We start from the raw sequence: 6681 nt of genomic DNA, 5'->3' as shown, positions 1-6681 counted from the left end.
ATATATATATATATATATATATACAGTATATATATATATAACTTTCCTTTTTTATCTGTATTGCTTCTTCTGTCTCTTCAAGGAGATACTGTGTGGAAAACAGAACATAAGTATTGTAAAAAAGCATCAGTTACATGTATGTGTTGAAAGAAGTTTGAAAGCATTCTCTTTTCTATTGTTTTCTCTTTCTAGTGTCGTTGCTGCTTGCCTCAGTGCTGTTTATGTGAACGTGAACAATGCCTCTTCATGTGCTGCATCACTCACAAAAATGTTTATGTGAAGCCATGTTTGGGATCTGACATGAACTGTTGACTTTACTGTGTTATACCATAAAATAGACCTAATATTTACATGTGAGGACATATTTTTCTCAGAAACTACTTTCTGGTTTAATCCAGTGCTTAAGTTTTATATTTATTATGTCCTGCTTATTCCAAATATCTAGGAGAAATAAAAAAAGCACTCAAATCAAAGCTCAGGTCTTGGTAGGATGGGGCTGGTTTACTGTGTTTTAAGCCCGGCTCCATGCACAGCCCCCTCATTTTATCTGCCAGAAATGCTTTTGGAAACAGATTCTTTGGTGTGAATCGTGGGAGGTATGAACCGAGCATTGGTGTTTCTGTTTGCTCTGTACATTTTGTTCTTTGGGGAAATCACGCTGATTAAGTGATACTATTTTGACAATATGTCAACTCACTGGGAGAGAAGATGAATTTATGTGCTCGGTGGCTCTGTAAACAGCACTGCCGACCAACATATTCCCAACCTCATCCCAGCAGTGCTGTCTGGATGCACTGCTTATTTCAGTGCTTTTGTCACACTGTAAAACTATATTAAATCCAGTAAATTAAAACTCTTGGTTTTTTTTTATTATAATTTAAATATTTAGTGCAGATTAAGGGGTGTGCAGGGATTCTACATGGTAATAATATACTAATTCCTAAAATGCATATGTATGGCTTTATTTTTAGGAGTCTCTGGCCAGAAAACACTCTGTAAGCAGCCATGGGAATAAAAAGGCCCTTTATTAGAGATGGCACACAGGGGTCTTTCATGAGGCCCACGTGGGCACTTTCTAACATCTGACATAAGCATTTGTGAGTCTGCTTGCCAGTGCTTTTGGTTCCATTACTGATGATGCACAAATGAGAGCCCAGTGTTTGTTTTATGTCTCATTATAGCTGCCCTTCAAGAAAAGAGGAACAAAGAGAGTGAGAAGTAACAGAAGGAGGAATGAGAAAGGAGAGTAAGTACAAATGTAGTGATGCTGGACCACAATTACCACACCACAAAATTTATATAAAAGCTCTCTGGAGGCTGCTGGCCCCTCAAATAAAAGGTGCTACTAAATGTTGCTTGCCAGTTTTTTGTATTAACCTGCATTAAAAGGTGCAGTCTGACTTTATAACTTGCAAAAAGCTACTAAAAAGTGACTTATTTAGTTGTTTACTCTATTTGGTCTTTGTTTTTCAATGAGATGGCACTTTTTTAGTGCCTTTCATAAGAAAAATAAATCAGAAATAGATAACTGGATAGTTTTATAAAAAGAAAAAAAACATTTTTTTTTGTCTAAAATTGAATTCAGTGTTATGTTTAAGTCATAACTTGGTCAAACTATATCATTCCAGACTTGTATACACACATCTGCATGGGTTGAATAAAATAAATTGCTTTAAGTCTACAATTTGTGCTACAATGGGTGAAACCAGGGCTGTACGGTGGAGTGGTGGTTTGCGCTGTCACCTCAAAGCAACATATCTCAGCTTGGACTTTTATGCGTGGAGTTCGCACGTTTTCACTTTGCACTCTGCACGTTTTCACTCTGCATGTGTGGCTTTTCTGCAGGTACTCTAGTTTTCTTGAGACATGCACATCAGGTTAACTAGAGAGTTTAAATTACTGCATCCTGCATCCATTATAGCAGCATGGCTTCATGGCAGAAGAGTTCAGGTGCTGAACTGATCTGCCTGCAACAGAGCATAAAGTCTTATATGTTGGAAAATAAAAGGAATTGAACAAAACCATAAGGCGTAAATGAGGTGCAGAGATCCTCTCTCTGAACCCATATGAGCATGGGTGTAAGCTTTTATGCTGTGAACACCGGGCCCAGGTGAGTCCAATTTTCTGATGACCCAGCCACACCCACTGGGCATCTGAAACACAGAACACTGAGGCAGCTTGCCTGGCAGTCAACAAGGGCAGGGTTATCACGAGATCTCCTCCAAAATAGGTTTTGTGGCACTTTAGCAACATCACTCTGCTTCCACCTTCACTTCTGACAGGCAACAGTCATATTTCACATGACCACACAAGGTCCCTCTCATAAAATCCTAAATATAGTTAATTTAAGATGCCACAAGGGCAGATTTTTGCCATTTTTTTAGTCAGGACAAATCTCCAGTTTTAGCCAATGTCAGTTAGGTCAGGAATGTTGGATAACCTGCATCCAGTTTTTAAGGCCACTGCTCAAGTGTTTGTGTTTTGTATCCTTATGTGTTAACATTCCTGGCATGGAGCTCACATCGGAGCTGAGTGCACAGAAGGGGGTCAGTGCAGAACTTGCAGACCAATTTAATGAACCCTGAAACCCTGGAAGGCTTGTTCATCCTTCATCATTACCTTGTGCTGAAAGATCACAATAAGAGAGAGAGAGAGAGAGCTTGGCTGCCTTTTGCACAAGCAGAACAAACTTTTTTTCCAGTTCACAATCCATTACCTGCCCCTTAAATCTTTACTTTTCCATTGAAATCAAGCACCTTTAACTAGGTCATATGCTGTATCAAGTCAGTTCATTCAAAGGTTTGCTGCAAAATGTTTTGTGAGACCATGTCCTCAAACTCTCTATGTTGTGTTTCTGTTTTTAAAAGCAACGTTCAGATGTATTTAAAACTCCTGTTTTTATCCAAATATATAAATTACTTATGCAAGCACATTTATTTATTTAAGTGAGCGCAAATAGCATCTCAACCCCCCTCCCGAGATGAGAGCTCTATTTCAACAACATGCTCTTGTGCAACAAGTTTAATTAAACTGGCAGCATAAGTGCTTGTTGATGTCTTCCTTAAGTGCGGACCTGCTTTGTGGCTTTTAAAAAGTCTGTTAAAGGAGACGGCAGAGAAGAGGCAAAGCCCGGGGAGCCTCAGCGAGGAGCAGCTTAACTTTCACGATGCTGGGCGCCACTCATCTTCATGGCTGTGGCTTCGAAACCCCAATCTGGTGATTACACTGTCTTGGCCATTCCAGCGCATGCAGTCATACCTGTGGGTTGGGTGAAAGATGCAGACAGCTCGTGAATTGAGCGTTTATGGTGTGAGAAGCAGCTTGGAGTCTAAAAGTGGTCTCGGCGGAGTCTGTCACGGTAGCTTTTGGGGAGCGAGACAGACAATGGCTCCTCTGGTGCTTCTGTAGTTAAAGGCCTCTGCGGTCGGAACTGATTCCCAAAGCCATACCACATGATTTAAATTAGCTTAAACCTATATGTCTTTGGGCTAATGCCTTTGGTTAATAGCGTGGAAGACAATATGTGCTGCGGCTTGTGCTGAGCCGCTAACCAAAAATCCCTGCTCGTTTTTGCGACATATACTGGACGAAGTTGAGCTGCGGGCGGCTTGCCAGTTCGGTGTGCATTGTGGGTTAAAGGGAGTCGGTCCGAGTTGCTGAGGATGCAGCATACATGCACGGTGATGGGAAGTATGTGGTAATTATTGTGTTCAGCTCTGCCATCTGTCAGCTCTATCCATGTAGATATTTACTGGACCTACATTCCTCCTGCTGGGTTAGTAGATGGGATGCACTTTGTACTCTGTCTCTGTGAGTGTGTTAAATGCATGCATCCAGCACACAAAACTATGCATATGGTGTGTGCACCAGACTCTCAGCCTTGGGCAATCTTCCATTGCAGAAACTCATTGTCCAATTCCTTTTGTCCTACCATTTTTCTCCTGCTTTATCTTCTCAAAGTTTGTACCCCAGCTTCAGATTCAATTTGTTTTTTAAAGTTATTTACATTTTTCAGAGACAGGGTTATGTGTTGAATACACAAATACAACTCAGTCTGTTTATGTGTTGTGCATATAGTGGATTCTTAGCACTCTCCCGCTAATGTAGAGCAAATAATTAGGTGTACTAGTTTGTGTTGGTCTGCAGAGAGCTTTTGCTTGGCTTTGTCAGCAAAGTTGACAAATTATGAGTTTATAATCATTCCCAGTTGCTTGCTGCCAAAAGGCAAAAGGCAGTCGATAAAGTTTTTACCCGTGTGTGTGTCTGTCTGTCTGCGAGAAAATATCTCATGAACCAGTGGGCAGCTTTTATTGAATCTGTCAAAGCAATAATTGGATATGCGTCTATAAATGATTTACTTTTGGACTCAATCAAGATGGCCACCACAGCTAACAGTCTTTTGCAAACAAAAATATGGTTTTAATTAATGGTTTATAATGGTTATAATTAATGGTTATAAACAATGTTTTATGGGGTCACCCATGATGGAATATAATGAGGAAGGAAAAGCTGTTTAATATAAAAGCCAGCGGATCTCAAATCATCTGAGTTACTTGCTTGCCATGGTTTCCAGAGGTGCTGCCCAAATTTGATAAGAAAAGAACAGGTGGAGAAGTCTGAAACAAATGAAACAGCATTAGCTAATAACAAAGCCAGATTTCCCTACTCTTCTTAGGGAGAAGAGAGGTGGAGGAGTAAAATACAACTCTAAAAAAGGGTCAAAAAGAGAGAAGAACATCCACAGAAGAATGATTCAGTCAATGTGCTGTCTTGTTTTGATATATAATTTGTGTGGGTACACTTTTTTGTTCAGGCTGCATTAAAGTTGGCTAATATAGTTCATTTCTTTATTTATAATCCTGTTTAGAGGTGGATAGTAATAGGTATCACAGCAATAGAAAAGCACAGCTTTGCCAGGCACCAATAAAAATGTATTTTTCGGCAAATTGGGCATCCAAACGTTGTAGCAACATGTTCACTAGTAGAGGCCGTTCTGTTCTTTGTCTGTGACTGATTTAATGAGACTTAAACTGACAGAAGAACACACAAAAAAAATAGTTCCTTACTGAAGTTGATCTTACCTGCTTGAAACGTGCCAAAAAAGCTCCATTAGTGGCGTTTAAAGCCCCAAAAGGCAAGATTAATGTTTATAAACACTTTCCCAGTTAAGCCATTATTATTTCTGGGATCACATTTTGGATTGAACTTAATGTTTTCCACGTTACAACCACACATTTTTCATTATTTTACTGGGATTTTATGTAGATCATCACAAAGTAGTGTATCGTTGTGAAGCAGAAGAAAAATAATACATGTTTTCAAATGTTCTTTAGAAATAAAAATCTGAAAAGATGTTCCAAGCTTTGGATACTGTTTAATAAACTAAATGTGCTTTAAATTCCTCAACATCTTTATCCTCGTCCTGTCTGGTGTGTTCCTTTGTCTTCCTGATGCTGTTGGATCACTAATGTTCTGTAACAAACCTCTGAGGCCCTCGCAGAACAGCTGGATTTATACTGGGATTAAATTACACACAGGTGGACTCTGTTTACTAACTAGGTGGCTTGTGAAGGCAATTGGTTGCGCTGGATTTTAGTTTGGAGTATCAAAGTAAAAGCGGCTGAATACAAATGCATGCAACACCTTTCAAGCTTTTATTTGTAAAAAACCTTTGAAAACCACGTATCATTTTCCATCCACTTCACAATATGCTCTACTTTGTGTTTGTTTATCACATAAAATCCCAGTAACATGCTTTGAAGTCTGTGGTCACAACAGGGACAGAATGTGGAAAAGTTTAAGGAACTATGAATACTTTTCCGAGGCACTGTCGAACAGGAGACTGAGAGGGACAAGTGAAAAGGCATGATGACAGTTATGCAACATGTTTGCTGAAGTGTTTTCGACTCACCAGAGACTAAATATACTTCTACGTTTGCTTTAGGTTTTATCGTTTTAATTTATATAGCTACACGTTTATCCAGAGGCATATCTTCTATGCGATGGGTCGAGATATGAAAACGGCTTACACTATGTCCGTTTCCTGCTTTCTGTAAATGACCAGGCAGACAATTAAACAAAGCAGAGGACCCCAACAGGGTCCCTAGTGTTGTCTGCACTATGTACACCGAGCAGTGGGCTTGGCTGTCGCTGTGAGACCCTCGAAGATATCCGTGTTGTTCTAGGAGGACTCCCAAGCCACAGCATTAGCTCTTATTCCCCACAGCCACTCATGACAAACCAGCAGGTTTCACATGTGGCTTTTTCCCTCACACACACACACACACACACACACACACGCACTCACACAAGAGCGAGGTGGTTCAGACTAATATTTTATAGGCTTATAAAAACAGCACCATAAACAGAGGCTTCACTGAGTAGTACACGGGGGTCTTGTCCTGAAAACCAACAGCTCATCAGGGCACTGATTTTTGTGGATGCGTGTCTGCAGCCATTAAAATTCTGTCTTTATGACGCAGAGCGTTTAACCCTCATCTGTAAAACGAGGTGTGTGATTCAAAACATGTGAACTCAGCAGTTTAGAAGACATGTCAGTATGTGCTGCACATCCAAAGCTTTCGACGTGGGTGTAGTCTTTTAAAGCTCTGTATCAGTGCCAGCTTCGCTGACACCTTTGAAGGTCTGCTTTTCTGGTGGGAATAAACTGAATTTGTTGGC

This window comes from Kryptolebias marmoratus, linkage group LG9, assembly GCF_001649575.2.
Source record: "Kryptolebias marmoratus isolate JLee-2015 linkage group LG9, ASM164957v2, whole genome shotgun sequence".
Lineage (NCBI taxonomy): Eukaryota > Metazoa > Chordata > Actinopteri > Cyprinodontiformes > Rivulidae > Kryptolebias > Kryptolebias marmoratus.
Note: the sequence above shows the minus strand (reverse complement) of the source record.